Source organism: Gadus chalcogrammus, chromosome 18, assembly GCF_026213295.1.
Source record: "Gadus chalcogrammus isolate NIFS_2021 chromosome 18, NIFS_Gcha_1.0, whole genome shotgun sequence".
Classification (NCBI taxonomy): Eukaryota; Metazoa; Chordata; class Actinopteri; order Gadiformes; family Gadidae; genus Gadus; species Gadus chalcogrammus.
Genome location: NC_079429.1, coordinates 7,940,375 through 7,957,718, shown reverse-complemented (window position 1 = coordinate 7,957,718; position 17,344 = coordinate 7,940,375).

Below are 17,344 nucleotides of genomic sequence, written 5' to 3'. Positions count from 1 at the left end.
TTCTCCCCCCCCCCCCATCATATTTTTTTTGGAATTTAATAGATTTGATTTCCTGTATTCTGGTGCATTTTGGGGATGGCCACTACCTATTTACCTGCTTTAATTCAGATTCATAGCCTACATCGTGACTTGCAGGGCCTGGACAAGCTTACACTGCATATACAGACCTACTTCATGGCCATTCCACCAGCCATTGCTATTTGACCCATTGTTGTTATTCTGATATTGAGACAAATCATGATCACTGTCCTATAGCGTCCATTTTTTGTGAGTCTCAATGTCTACTTCAAATGCAGTTAGAAATATGGGACAGTTGCTTCATTTTGTTATGCTACAGGCCGAAAGACCAAATTAATATGTAACTTACTTGCTCCTTTAAAGTATAACATTGCTTGGGGAGTCCAATTCCTCCACTGAAAAGGGTGGAAAGTGCTTACAACTCTCTGCTAGTTAGCGATCACTGTTGTTTTTTATTGGTCGTCATGAAAAGAACATAAGGGGTAACACTGTAGTTTTTATCAAATGAAACATGAGGGGTGACACTGTCATTTTTCTTTGGTTGTCATGAAAAAAACCATAAGGGGTAACACTGTTGTTTTTGTCCAATAAAATATAAGGGGTAACAGTGTCGTTTTTTATTGGTCGTCATGAAAAAAACATTGGGGAAATAATAGAAATACACACATACATTTTAATGTCATGTATATCCTCTTTATTGATGATTGATTATTGTGTATTGTCATCGCCTCAGTGCTGCAGTGGAGTGTACTCTGCCTAACCCACTGGCGACCGCGGCTCAATTTCTGAGGAAAACACAATATCTTTAATTTGAAATGTAATGCTATCATGTCTATTGCATATATATTGTCATATATAACCACAGACATATTTAAATTATTAATCTCAGTGAGAAGTGGAGAGAGCTGTGAGCTAACCCCCTGGAGACCTCTGTTGGAAGACTCTTATCTCTATTTCATGCGAATTATAAAGTCAAGTATAACCATTGTGTTGACTTTAATCGGTGTCTTGATGGTGCATTGATAAGTTCGGAGGTTAATACTCGAAACAGCTCAGGTTCGGATCCCTGCAAAAACGTTGACAGGGGTACCGCTGTTGTTTTTTATTGGTCGTCATGAAAAAAAAACATGTATGAAAAAATTGTCCTTGTCAAAAAAAACATAAGGGGTAACACTGTCTTTTTTTGTCGGTCGTCAAGAAAAAAACCATAAGGGGTAACGCTGTTGTTTTTTATTTGTCGTCATGAAAATAAACACAAGGGGTAACACTTGTTTTTATCGGTCGTCATGAAAAAAACATAAGGGGTAACACAGTCGAAATGTATAGAATAAAACATAGGGGGTAACACTGTCGTTTTTATCAAATAAAACATTAGGGGTGACACTGTCGTTTTTCTTTGGTCGTCATGAAAAAAAACAGAAGGGGTAACACTGTCGTTTTTTATCGGTCGTCATGAAAAAAAACATGAGGGGTAACGCTGTTGTTTTTTATTGGTCTTCATGGAAAAAAAACACAAGGGGTAACACTGTTGTTTTTATCGGTCGTCATGAAAAAAAACATAAGGGGTAACGCTGTTGTTTTTTATTGGTCGTCATGAAATAAAAACACAAGGGGTAACACTGTTTTTTTTATCTGTCGTCATGAAAAATCCATAAGGGGTAACACAGTCGAAATGTATAGAATAAAACATAGGGGGGTAACACTGTCGTTTTTATCAAATGAAACATGAGGGGTGACACTGTCGTTTTTCTTTGGTCTTCATGAAAAAAAACACAAGGGGTAACACTATTGTTTTTATCGGTTGTCATGAAAAAAACATAAGGGGTAACACTGTCGTTTTTTATCGGTCGTCATGAAAAAAAACTTTAAGGGGTAACACTGTCGTTTTTTATCGGTCGTCATGAAAAAAAACATAAGGGGTAACGCTGTTGTTTTTTATTGGTCGTCATGAAAAAAAACCTTAAGGGGTAACACTGTCGTTTTTTATCGGTCGTCATGAAAAAAAACATAAGGGGTAACACTGTCGTTTTTTATCGGTCGTTTTTTATTGGTCGTCATGAAAAAAAACACAAGGGGTAACACTGTTGTTTTATATCGGTCGTCATGAAAAAAACATGAGGGGTAACACTGTTGTTTTTTATTGGTCGTCATGAAAAAAAAATAAGGGGACGTTTTTATCAAATGAAACGTAAATGGTAACACCGTCGTTTTTTATCTGTCGTCATGAAAAATCCATAAGGGGTTACCCGAGTCGGTGTGTTGAGATGAGAAGACAGGCACAGCCGTGTCCTGGAGGAACGGACATTCATGTCCATGCGCTTCTTGAGCTTATTACCACTAGATGATGACGCTGAATGTACTCAAATACGTTCAGGCTCTACCACCGGTGTCGTGCTGGCACAGTGGTTAGCACTGCTGACTCACAGCCACATGGTCCCCGGTTCAAACCCGGTGGGGGTCTGTCTTTCTATCTCCCTGTGTGGAGCATGTGTCTCTCTCACTCCCCGTGTGGAGCCTGTCTGTCTCTCTCTCCCCGTGTGGAGCCTGTCTCTCTCTCTCTCTCTCTCCCCGTGTGGAGCCTGCCTGTCTCTCTCTCCCCGTGTGGAGTCTTTCTCTCTCCCCGTGTGGAGCCTGTCCCTCTCTCTCTCCTCGTGTGGAGCCTGCCTGTCTCTCTCTCCCCGTGTGGAGCCTGTCTGTCTCTCTCTCCCCGTGTGGAGCCTGTCTCTCTCTCTCTCCCCGTGTGGAGCCTGTCTGTCTCTCTCTCCCCGTGTGGAGCCTGTCTCTCTCTCTCTCTCTCCCCGTGTGGAGCCTGTCTGTCTCTCTCCCCATGTCTATTTATTATTTTTATTATTATACATGCAGAGATCATTCTGTGTTGAGTACGCAATGACTAATAAAGAGATGAACCGTCTTAATGTAACTCCAAACAGAACATTCATAAGAATACATTTGATTATATAACTATAATATAGAAGGACACTGGGATTGAGCTGGGAGTCAATCTGATGACCTTATGGAAGAAGGGACCTAGGATATGCCCCCACCTAAACACACTCATGCTGCGGCCCCCCCACACACACTCATGGCAGGGGCCAGACCCGACCACCATGGCTGCGGCTCCCCCTCACACACTCATGGATGGGCCCCCCCTAACACACACTCATGGCTGCCCCCCCAGACCAGCTTGGCTGTACCTAATAACTTAACAGTGAGGTTCAGATCCTGGTGGAGGAAAGGCGTTGTGAAAAACCCCAGGTGGAGGGGGTAGAGGAGGAAGAGGAGGTGGAGGTAGAGGAGGTGGAGGGGGTGGAGGAGGTGGAGGAGGAAGAGGAGGTTGAGGTAGAGGAGGTGGAGGGGGTGGAGGAGGTAGAGGAGAAAGAGGAGGTGGAGGAGGTGGAGGAGGAAGAGGAGGTGGAGGTAGAGGAGGTGGAGGGGGTGGAGGAGGTAGAGGAGAAAAGGAGGTGGAGGTGGTGGAGGGGGTGGAGGAGGTAGAGGAGAAAGAGGAGGTGGAGGAGGTGGAGGAGGAAGAGGAGGTGGAGGTGGAGGGGGTGGAGGAGGTAGAGGAGAAAAGGAGGTGGAGGGGGTGGAGGAGGTGGAGGTAGAGGAGGTGGAGGAGGTGGGGGAGGTGGAGGAGGTGCAGTGTGAGAGTGTGAGGCGCTGGGAATAAAACGCTACGCCGTCTATAGTGAAGCTCCTCCTCCTCGTGGAGGGGCGACAGTGTTACCCCTTATGTTTTTTTTCATGACGACCAATAAAATAACAACAGTGTTAGCCCCTATGTTTTATTTGATGAATTTCGACATTTAAACAGATGACATCAACCGGACTTGAACCCCGGTCTCCAGGGGGTTAGGCAGAGTGCACTCCACTGCACCACGGAGGCGAAGACAAAACATATTAATCAATCATCAAAAAAGAGGATATACATGACATTAAAATGTATGTTTGTTTATTTTGTCTGTGTTGACATGGATCCTCCGGTTGATGTCTTCTGTTGAAATGTCGAAATTCATCAAATAAAACATAGGGGCTAACACTGTTGTTATTTTATATGTCGTCATGAAAAAAACATAAGGGGTAACACTGTCGTTTTTTATTGGTCCTCATGAAAAAATACATAAGGGGTAACACTGTTGTTTTTTATCGGTCGTCATGAAAAAAACATAAGGGGTAACACTGAAGTTTTTTATCGGTCGTCATGAAAAAAAAACATAAGGGGTAACACTGTCGTTTTTTATCGGTCGTCATGAAAAAAAACATGAGGGGTAACACTGTTGTTTTTTATCGGTCGTCATGAAAAAAAACATAAGGGGTAACACTGTCGTTTTTAATCGGTCGTCATGAAAAAAAACACAATGGGTAGCACTGTCGTTTTTTATTGGTCCTCATGAAAAAAAAAAAAAACATAAGGGGTAACACTGTTGTTTTTTATTGGTCGTCATGAAAAAAGCATAAGGGGTAACACTGTCGTTTTTTTATTGGTCGTCATGAACAAAACCATAAGGGGTAACACTGTCGTTTTTTTATTGGTCCTCATGAAAAAAGACATAAGGGGTAACACTGTTGTTTTTTATCGGTCGTCATGAAAAAAAACATGAGGGGTAACACTGTTGTTTTTTATCGGTCGTCATGAAAAAAAACACAAGGGGTAACACTGTCCTTTTTTATTGGTCCTCATGAAAAAAAACATAAGGGGTAACACTGTAGTTTTTATTGGTCCTCTTGAAAAAAAACATAAGGGGTAACACTGTCGTTTTTTATTGGTCGTCAGGAAAAAAACATAAGGGGTAACACTGACGTTTTTTATTGGTCGTCATGAAAAAAAACATAAGGGGTAACACTGTCGTTTTTTATCGGTCGTCATGAAAAAAAACATGAGGGGTAACACTGTTGTTTTTTATCGGTCGTCATGAAAAAAAACATAAGGGGTAACACTGTCGTTTTTAATCGGTCGTCATGAAAAAAAAACACAATGGGTAGCACTGTCGTTTTTTATTGGTCCTCATGAAAAAAAAAAAAAACATAAGGGGTAACACTGTTGTTTTTTATTGGTCGTCATGAAAAAACCATAAGGGGTAACACTGTCGTTTTTTTATTGGTCGTCATGAAAAAAACCATAAGGGGTAACACTGTCGTTTTTTTATTGGTCGTCATGAAAAAAAACATAAGGGAAATAATAGAAATACACACATAATAATAATTCTTTATTTCAGACCCAGGAGGATCCATATCAACACAGACAAAATAAACAAACATACATTTTAATGTCATGTAGATCCTCTTTATTGATGATTGATTGGTATGTTTTGTCTTCGTCTCCGTGGTGCAGTGGAGTGCACTATGCCTAACCCCCTGGAGACCGGGGTTCAAGTCCGGTTGATGTCTTCTGTTGAAATGTCGAAATTCATCAAATAAAACATATGGGCTAACACTGTTGTTATTTTATATGTCGTCATGAAAAAAAACGTTGTTTTTTATTGGTCCTCATGAAAAAAACATAAGGGGTAACACTGTTGTTTATTATTGGTCGTCATGAAAAAAACATAAGGGGTAACACTGTTGTTTTTTATTGGTCCTCATGAAAAAAGACATAAGGGGTAACACTGTTGTTTTTTATCGGTCCTCATGAAAAAAAACATGAGGGGTAACACTGTCGTTTTTTATCGGTCGTCATGAAAAAAACCATAAGGGATAACACTGTCGTTTTTAATCGGTCGTCATGAAAAAAAACATAAGGGGTAACACTGTCGTTTTTTATTGGTCGTCATAAAAAAACATATGGGGTAACACTGACGTTTTTTATCGGTCGTCATGAAAAAAAACATAAGGGGTAACACTGTCGTTTTTTATCGGTCGTCATGAAAAAAAACATGAGGGGTAACACTGTTGTTTTTTATCGGTCGTCATGAAAAAAAACATAAGGGGTAACACTGTCGTTTTTAATCGGTCGTAATGAAAAAAAACACAATGGGTAGCACTGTCGTTTTTTTCTGGTCCTCATGAAAAAAAAAAAACATAAGGGGTAACACTGTTGTTTTTTATTGGTCGTCATGAAAAAACCATAAGGGGTAACACTGTCGTTTTTTTATTGGTCGTCATGAAAAAAACCATAAGGGGTAACACTGTCGTTTTTTTATTGGTCGTCATGAAAAAAAACATAAGGGAAATAATAGAAATACACACATAATAATAATTCTTTATTTCAGACCCAGGAGGATCCATATCAACACAGACAAAATAAACAAACATACATTTTAATGTCATGTAGATCCTCTTTATTGATGATTGATTGATATGTTTTGTCTTCGCCTCCGTGGTACAGTGGAGTGCACTCTGCCTAACCCCCTGGAGACCGGGGTTCAAGTCCGGTTGATGTCTTCTGTTGAAATGTTGAAATTCATCAAATAAAACATAGGGGCTAACACTGTTGTTATTTTATATGTCGTCATGAAAAAAGACATAAGGGGTAACACTGTTGTTTTTTATCGGTCGTCATGAAAAAAAACATGAGGGGTAACACTGTTGTTTTTTATCGGTCGTCATGAAAAAAAACACAAGGGGTAACACTGTCGTTTTTAATCGGTCGTCATGAAAAAAAACACAAGGGGTAGCACTGTCCTTTTTTATTGGTCCTCATGAAAAAAAACATGAGGGGTAACACTGTCCTTTTTTATTGGTCCTCATGAAAAAAAACATAAGGGGTAACACTGTAGTTTTTTATTGGTCCTCTTGAAAAAAAACATAAGGGGTAACACTGTCGTTTTTTATTGGTCGTCTTGAAAAAAACATAAGGGGTAACACTGAAGTTTTTTATCGGTCGTCATGAAAAAAAAACATAAGGGGTAACACTGTCGTTTTTTATCGGTCGTCATGAAAAAAAACATGAGGGGTAACACTGTTGTTTTTTATCGGTCGTCATGAAAAAAAACATAAGGGGTAACACTGTCGTTTTTAATCGGTCGTCATGAAAAAAAACACAATGGGTAGCACTGTCGTTTTTTATTGGTCCTCATGAAAAAAAAAAAAAACATAAGGGGTAACACTGTTGTTTTTTATTGGTCGTCATGAAAAAAGCATAAGGGGTAACACTGTCGTTTTTTTATTGGTCGTCATGAACAAAACCATAAGGGGTAACACTGTCGTTTTTTTATTGGTCCTCATGAAAAAAGACATAAGGGGTAACACTGTTGTTTTTTATCGGTCGTCATGAAAAAAAACATGAGGGGTAACACTGTTGTTTTTTATCGGTCGTCATGAAAAAAAACACAAGGGGTAACACTGTCCTTTTTTATTGGTCCTCATGAAAAAAAACATAAGGGGTAACACTGTAGTTTTTTATTGGTCCTCTTGAAAAAAAACATAAGGGGTAACACTGTCGTTTTTTATTGGTCGTCAGGAAAAAAACATAAGGGGTAACACTGACGTTTTTTATTGGTCGTCATGAAAAAAAACATAAGGGGTAACACTGTCGTTTTTTATCGGTCGTCATGAAAAAAAACATGAGGGGTAACACTGTGGTTTTTTATCGGTCGTCATGAAAAAAAACATAAGGGGTAACACTGTCGTTTTTAATCGGTCGTCATGAAAAAAAACACAATGGGTAGCACTGTCGTTTTTTATTGGTCCTCATGAAAAAAAAAAAAAACATAAGGGGTAACACTGTTGTTTTTTATTGGTCGTCATGAAAAAACCATAAGGGGTAACACTGTCGTTTTTTTATTGGTCGTCATGAAAAAAACCATAAGGGGTAACACTGTCGTTTTTTTATTGGTCGTCATGAAAAAAAACATAAGGGAAATAATAGAAATACACACATAATAATAATTCTTTATTTCAGACCCAGGAGGATCCATATCAACACAGACAAAATAAACAAACATACATTTTAATGTCATGTAGATCCTCTTTATTGATGATTGATTGGTATGTTTTGTCTTCGTCTCCGTGGTGCAGTGGAGTGCACTATGCCTAACCCCCTGGAGACCGGGGTTCAAGTCCGGTTGATGTCTTCTGTTGAAATGTCGAAATTCATCAAATAAAACATAGGGGCTAACACTGTTGTTATTTTATATGTCGTCATGAAAAAAAACGTAAGGGGTAACACTGTTGTTTTTTATTGGTCCTCATGAAAAAAACATAAGGGGTAACACTGTTGTTTATTATTGGTCGTCATGAAAAAAACATAAGGGGTAACACTGTTGTTTTTTATTGGTCCTCATGAAAAAAGACATAAGGGGTAACACTGTTGTTTTTTATCGGTCCTCATGAAAAAAAACATGAGGGGTAACACTGTCGTTTTTTATCGGTCGTCATGAAAAAAAACATAAGGGATAACACTGTCGTTTTTAATCGGTCGTCATGAAAAAAAACACAAGGGGTAGCACTGTCCTTTTTTATTGGTCCTCATGAAAAAAAACATGAGGGGTAACACTGTCCTTTTTTATTGGTCCTCATGAAAAAAAACATAAGGGGTAACACTGTAGTTTTTTATTGGTCCTCATGAAAAAAAACATAAGGGGTAACACTGTCGTTTTTTATTGGTCGTCATGAAAAAAACATAAGGGGTAACACTGACGTTTTTTATCGGTCGTCATGAAAAAAAACATAAGGGGTAACACTGTCGTTTTTTATCGGTCGTCATGAAAAAAAACATGAGGGGTAACACTGTTGTTTTTTATCGGTCGTCATGAAAAAAAACATAAGGGGTAACACTGTCGTTTTTAATCGGTCGTCATGAAAAAAAACACAATGGGTAGCACTGTCGTTTTTTATTGGTCCTCATGAAAAAAAAAAAAAACATCAGGGGTAACACTGTTGTTTTTTATTGGTCGTCATGAAAAAACCATAAGGGGTAACACTGTCGTTTTTTTATTGGTCGTCATGAAAAAAACCATAAGGGGTAACACTGTCGTTTTTTTATTGGTCGTCATGAAAAAAAACATAAGGGAAATAATAGAAATACACACATAATAATAATTCTTTATTTCAGACCCAGGAGGATCCATATCAACACAGACAAAATAAACATTACATTTTAATGTCATGTAGATCCTCTTTATTGATGATTGATTGATATGTTTTGTCTTCGCCTCCGTGGTACAGTGGAGTGCACTCTGCCTAACCCCCTGGAGACCGGGGTTCAAGTCCGGTTGATGTCTTCTGTTGAAATGTCGAAATTCATTAAATAAAACATAGGGGCTAACACTGTTGTTATTTTATATGTCGTCATGAAAAAAAACATAAGGGGTAACACTGTCGTTTTTTATTGGTCGTCATGAAAAGAAACATAAGGGGTAACAGTGTTGTTTTTTGTTGGTCCTCATGAAAGGAGGAGCTTCACTAAAGACGGCGTAGCGTTTTATTCCCAGCGCCTCACACTCTCACACTGCACCTCCTCCACCTCCCCCACCTCCTCCACCTCCTCTACCTCCACCTCCTCCACCCCCTCCACCTCCTTTTCTCCTCTACCTCCTCCACCCCCTCCACCTCCTCTACCTCCACCTCCTCTTCCTCCTCCTCCACCTCCTCCACCTCCTCTTTCTCCTCTACCTCCTCCACCCCCTCCACCTCCTCTACCTCAACCTCCTCTTCCTCCTCCACCTCCTCCACCCCCTCCACCTCCTCTACCTCCACCTCCTCTTCCTCGTCTACCTCCTCCAACTGGGGTTTTTCACAACGCTTTTCCTCCACCAGGATCTGAACCTCACTGTTAAGTTATTAGGTACAGCCAAGCTGGTCTGGGGGGGCAGCCATGAGTGTGTGTTAGGGGGGGCCCATCCATGAGTGTGTGAGGGGGAGCCGCAGCCATGGTGGTCGGGTCGGGCCCCTGCCATGAGTGTGTGTGGGGGGCCGCAGCATGAGTGTGTTTGGGTGGGGGCATATCCTAGGTCCCTTCTTCCATAAGGTCATCAGATTGACTCCCAGCTCAATCCCAGTGTTCTTCTAGTTATATAATCAAATGTATTCTTATGAATGTTCTGTTTGGCGTTACATTAAGACGGTTCATCTCTTTATTAGTCATTGCGTACTCAACACAGAATGATCTCTGCATATATAATAATAAAAATAATAAATAGACATGGGGAGAGAGACAGACAGGCTCCACACGGGGAGAGAGAGGGACAGGCTCCACACGGGGAGAGAGACAGACAAACAGGCTCCACACGGGGAGTGAGAGAGAGACAGGCTCCACACGGGGAGAGAGAAAGACTCCACACGGGGAGAGAGAGACAGGCAGGCTCCACACGGGGAGAGAGAGAGAGACAGGCTCCACACGGGGAGAGAGAGAGAGAGAGAGAGAGACAGGCTCCACACGGGGAGAGAGAGACAGACAGGCTCCACACGGGGATTGAGAGAGAGACAGGCTCCACACAGGGAGATAGATAGACCGACCTCCACCGGGTTTGAACCGGGGACCGTGTGGCTGTGAGGCAGCAGTGCTAACCACGGTGCCAGCACGACAACGGTGGTAGAGGCTGAACGTATTTGATTAAATTCAGTGTCATCATCTAGTGGTAATAAGCTCAAGAAGCGCATGGACATGAATGTCCGTTCCTCCAGGACACGGCTGTGCCTGTCTTCTCATCTCAACACACCGACTCGGATAACCCCTTATGGATTTTTCATGACGACAGATAAAAAACGACAGTGTTACCATTTACGTTTCATTTGATAAAAACGACAGTGTGACCCCTTATTTCTTTTTCATGACGACCAATAAAAAACAACAGTGTTACCCCTTATGTTTTTTTTCATGACGGCCGATAAAAAACGACAGTGTTACCCCTTAAGGTTTTTCTTCATGACAACCGATAAAAAACGACAGTGTTACCCCTTATGTTTTTTTCATGACGACCAATAAAAAACATTAGTGTTAGCCCTTATGGTTTTTTTCATGACGACCAAAGAAAAACGACAGTGTCACCCCTCATGTTTCATTTCATAAAAACGACAGTGTTACCCCCTATGTTTTATTCTATACATTTCGACTGTGTTACCCCTTATGGATTTTTCATCACGACAGATAAAAACAACAGTGTTACCCCTTGTGTTTGTATTTCATGACGACCAATAAAAAACAACTGCGTTACCCCTTATGTTTTTTTTCATAACGACCGATAAAAAACTACCGTGTTACCCCTTAAAGTTTTTTTTCATGACGACCGATAAAAAACGACAGTGTTACCCCTTGTGTTTTTTTTCATGAAGACCAATAAAAAACAACCACGTTACCCCTCATGTTTTTTTTCATGACGACCGATAAAAAACGACAGTGTTACCCCTTATGTTTTTTTTCATGACGACCAAAGAAAAACGACATTGTCACCCCTCATGTTTCATTTGATAAAAACGACAGTGTTACCCCCTATGTTTTATTCTATACATTTCGACTGTGTTACCCCTTATGGATTTTTCATGACGACAGATAAAAAACAACAGCGTTACCCTTTATGTTTTTTTTCATGGCGACCAATAAAAAAACGACAGTGTTACCCCTTAAGGTTTTTTTTCATGACGACCGATAAAAAACAACAGTGTTACCCCTTATGTTTTTTTCATGACGACCGATATAAACAACAGTGTTACCCCTTGTGTTTTTTTTCATGACGACCAATAGAAAACGACAGTGTTACCCCTTATGGTTTTTTTCATGAGGACCAATAAAAAACAACAGTGTTACTCCTTATGTTTTTTTTCATGAGGACCAATAAAAAAGGACAGTGTTACCCCTTATGTTTTTTTTCATGAGGACCGATAAAAAACAACTGCGTTACCCCTTATGTTTTTTTTTCATGACGACCGATAAAAAACGACAGTGTTACCCCTTAAAGTTTTTTTTCATGACGACCGATAAAAAACGACAGTGTTACCCCTTGTGTTTTTTTTCATGAGGACCAATAAAAAACAACAGCGTTACCCCTCATGTTTTTTTTCATGACGACCGATAAAAAACGATAGCGTTACCCCTTATGTTTTTTTTCATGACGACCGATAAAAAACGACAGTGTTACCCCTTAAGGTCTTTTCTTCATGACGACCGATAAAAAACGACAGTGTTACCCCTTATGTTTTTTTCATGACGACCGATATAAACAACAGTGTTACCCCTTGTGTTTTTTTTCATGACGACCGATAAAAAACGACAGTTTTACCACTTGTGTTTTTTTTCATGAAGACCAATAAAAAACAACAGTGTTACCCCTCATGTTTTTTTTCATGACGACCACTAAAAAACAACAGCGTTACCCCTTATGTTTTTTTTCATGACGACCGATAAAAAACGACAGTGTTACCCCTTAAGGGCTTTTTTTCATGACGACCGATAAAAAACGACAGTGTTACCCCTTATGTTTTTTTCATGACGACCGATATAAACAACAGTGTTACCCCTTGTGTTTTTTTTCATGACGACCAATAAAAAACGACAGTGTTACCCCTTATGTTTTTTTTCATGAGGACCAATAAAAAACAACAGTGTTACTCCTTATGTGTTTTTTCATGACGACCAATAAAAAATGACAGTGTTACCTTTTATGTTTTTTTCATGAGGACCAATAAAAAACGACAGTGTTACCCCTTATGCTTTTTTTCATGAGGACCAATAAAAAAGGACAGTGTTACCCCTTATGTTTTTTTTCATGAGGACCGATAAAAAACAACTGCGTTACCCCTTATGTTTTTTTTCATGACGACCGATAAAAAACGACAGTGTTACCCCTTAAAGTTTTTTTTTCATGACGACCGATAAAAAACGACAGTGTTACCCCTTGTGTTTTTTTTCATGAAGACCAATAAAAAACAACAGCGTTACCCCTCATGTTTTTTTTCATGACGACCGATAAAAAACGACAGTGTTACCCCTTATGTTTTTTTTCATGACGAACAAAGAAAAACGACAGTGTCACCCCTCATGTTTCAATTGATAAAAACGACAGTGTTACCCCCTATGTTTTATTCTATACATTTCGACTGTGTTACCCCTTATGGATTTTTCATGACGACAGATAAAAAAAACAGTGTTACCCCGTGTGTTTTTATTGCATGACGACCAATAAAAAACAACAGCGTTACCCCTTATGTTTTTTTCATGACAACCGATAAAAAACGACAGTGTTACCCCTTAAGGGCTTTTTTTCATGACGACCGATAAAAAACGACAGTGTTACCCCTTATGTTTTTTTCATGACGACCGATAAAAAACAACTGCGTTACCCCTTATGTTTTTTTTCATGACGACCGATAAAAAACGACAGTGTTACCCCTTATGTTTTTTTTCATGAGGACCAATAAAAAACAACAGTGTTACTCCTTATGTTTTTTTTCATGACGACCAATAAAAAATGACAGTGTTACCTCTTATGTTTTTTTTCATGAGGACCAATAAAAAACGACAGTGTTACCCCTTATTCTTTTTTTCATGAGGACCAATAAAAAAGGACAGTGTTACCCCTTATGTTTTTTTTCATGAGGACCGATAAAAAACGACAGTGTTACCCCTTATGTTTTTTTTCATGAGGACCGATAAAAAACGACAGTGTTACCCCTTATGTTTTTTTCATGACGACCAATAATAAACAACAGTAATACCCCTTACGTTTTTTTTCATGAGGACCAACAAAAAACAACACTGTTACCCCTTATGTTTCTTTTCATGACGACCAATAAAAAACGACAGTGTTACCCCTTATGTTTTTTTTCATGACGACATATAAAATAACAACAGTGTTAGCCCCTATGTTTTATTTGATGAATTTCGACATTTCAACAGAAGACACCAACCGGACTTGAACTCCGGTCTCCAGGGGGTTAGGCAGAGTGCACTCCACTGCACCACTGAGGCGTAGACAAAACATATTAATCAATCATCAATAAAGAGGATATACATGACATTAAAATGTATGTTTGTTTATTTTGTCTGTGTTGATATGGATCCTCCTGGGTCTGAAATAAAGAATTATTATTATGTGTGTATTTCTATTATATCCCTTATGTTTTTTTTCATGACGACCAATAAAAAACAACAGTGTCCCCTTATATTTTATTTGAGAAAGACAACAACGTTACCCCTTATGTTTTTTTTCATGACGACCAACAAAAAACAAGTGTTACCCCTCATGTTTTTTTTCATGACGACCAATAAAAAAACGACAGTGTTACCCCTTATGTTTTTTCTCATGACGACCGATAAAAAACGACAAGGTTACCCCTTATGTTTTTTTTCATGACGACCAATAAAAAACGACAGTGTTACCCCTTATGTTTTTTTTCATGAGGACCAATAAAAATGGACAGTGTTACCCCTTATGTTTTTTTTCATGAGGACCAATAAAAAACGACAGTGTTACCCCTTATGTTTTTTTTCATGACGACCAATAAAAAACGACTGTGTTACCCCTTATGCTTTTTCTCATGATGACCAATAAAAAACCACAGTGTTAAGCCTTATGTTTTTTTTCATGACGACCAATAAAAAACAACAGTGTTACCCCTTATGTTTTTTTTCATGACGACCAATAAAAAATAACAGTGTTACCCCTTATGTTTTTTTTCATGACGACCGATAAAAAACGACAGTGTTACCCCTTATATATTTTTTCATGACGACCGATAAAAAACGACAGTGTTACCCCTTATGTTTTTTTCATGACGACCGATATAAAACAACAGTGTTACCCCTTATGTTTTTTTTCATGACGACCAATAAAAAACGACAGTGTTAGCCTTTATGTTTTTTTTCATGAGGACCAATAAAAAACGACAGTGTTACCCCTTATGTTTTTTTTCACGAGGACCAATAAAAAACAACAGTGTTACCCCTTATGTTTTTTTTCATGACGACCAATAAAAAACGACAGTGTTAGCCTTTATGTTTTTTTTCATGACGACCAATAAAAAAGACAGTGTTACCCCTTATGTTTCATTTGATAAATTTCGACATTTCAACAGAAGACATCAACCAGACTTGAACCCCGGTCTCCAGGGGGTTAGCCAGAATGCCCTCCACTGCACCACTGAGGCGAAGACAAAAGGTATTAATCAATCATCAATAAAGAGGATATACATGACATTAAAATGTATGTGTGTATTTCTATTATTTCCCTTATGTTTTTTAAACGACAGTGTTACCCCTTATGTTTTTTTTCATGACGACCGATAAAAAACAACAGTGTTACCCCTTATGTTTTTTTTTCATGACGACCGATAAAAAACGACAGTGTTACCCCTTATGTTTTTTTTCATGACGACCAATAAAAAAACACAGTGTCACCCCTCATGTTTTCATTTGATAAAAACGACAGTGTTACCCCCTATGTTTTATTCGATACATTTCGACAGTGTTACCCCTTATGGGTTTTTCCCATGATGACTGATGAAAAACAACAGTGTTACCCCTTATATTCTATTTGACAAGGACAATTGTTTTTTTTTTTTGTTTTTTCATGACGACCAATAAAAAACAACAGTGTTTTTTTTCATGACGTCACCCCTCATGTTTCATTTGATAAAAACGACAATGTTACCCCCTATGCTTTAATGGATAAATATCGACAGTGTTACCCCTTATGTTTTTTTCATGACGACTGATAAAAAAGGACAGTGTTACCCCTTATGGTTCATTTGATTAAAACGACAGTGTTACCCCTTATGGTTCATTTGATTAAAACGACAGTGTTACCCCTTGTGTTTCATTTGATTAAAACGACAGTGTTACCCCTTGTGTTTTTTTTCATGACGACCAAAGAAAAACAACAGTGTTACCCCCTATGTTTTATTTGATAAATATCAACAGTGTTACCCCTTTTGTTTTTTTCATGACGACCAATAAAAAACAACAGTTTTACCCCTTATGTTTTTTTTCATGACGACCAATAAAAAACAACAGTGTCATAGATCGCTAACTTGCAGAGAGTTGTAAGCACTTTCCACCCTTTTCAGTGGAGGAATTGGACTAAATTACATATTAATTTAGGCTTTCGGCCTGTAGCATATAAACAAAATGAAGCAACCGTCCCATATTTCTAACTGCATTTGAAGTAGACATTGAGACTCACAAAAAATGGACGCTATAGGACAGTGATCATGATTTGTCTCAATATCAGAATAACAACAATGGGTCAAATAGCAATGGCTGGTGGAATGGCCATGAAGTAGGTCTGTATATGCAGTGTAAGCTTGTCCAGGCCCTGCAAGTCAGGATGTAGGCTATGAATCTGAATGAAAAGCAGGTAAATCGGTAGTGGCCATCCCCAAAATGCACCAGAATACAGGAAATAAAATCTATTAAATTCCAAAAAGAATACATCAAATAAATTGATGTAGGAATGAAAACCCCATTTTACCACAGGATGGCGCTATATTTTCAAAGATTGTTTCGGAGCAGAACCGCATCTCCACATTTTAATTGGTTAACCTTAAGGAAATTGTAAACTAAATAAATAACAGGCACACTATACGGCGAGGCAACATTTTATATTTTAATTGTATTCTTTTATTTTTCAAGCAAATTGTAGGTTAAAGACCATGGCCGTTAACATCTGAATAATATTCAAATGGCAAATACAACGTAACGAAGTATTTGACCACATACACATTGCAAAAGTGTAGTGGACATGGAAATTATACAGCATTTTATTTTCAGTGAATCCAATGTACAAACTATAGCAGCAAAATAATATCTATAATGTATTCAGGAACTGTAAAGCAGTACCTCTTCATTAATATTCTTGCGGAAAACAGAAGGACCTCAACTGGACTCTGCTGTTAGTAGTAGTGCTTGGCAGCCCTACAAATTATTATTTTTTTGATGTGTGTTGCTGTGACAATTTATTATCCCCGGGTTGGAAGAATTAAGCACCTATCTAATCTAATTGGATAAAAGCTTGAGAACTGGATGTGGCTTTCCCCCAATACGTGATCAACCACCATGTGTGCATGGATCATCTATTTATATATATATATTTAGTCATTAAGCAGACACGTTTGTGAATTACAGAGGTTACTTTGGTCATTATGTCATTCATGAACAGATAACATAAGTACTAATTACCCATATATATGTGCTAATTGTCCATACACCAGAGTTAATAGATTACATGCATTTGTTATCTGGATAAACAGAGCAGTCTAAAACAAAGCCTCACCGACGGACATGAAAGGCAATCTATTGTCCTCGGGCCCTGACTAGACTCTTTCACATAATAGACTGTGAACTTTGGTCAATTCGCTCATTCACGTTTGTGCTTTCACCGAGCATGCAGGGACCTGCCCCAGATACTGAAGAGAGGAAAAAAGCCAAGCCGGGCCTGTCCTCCACAGCCGCCAACAC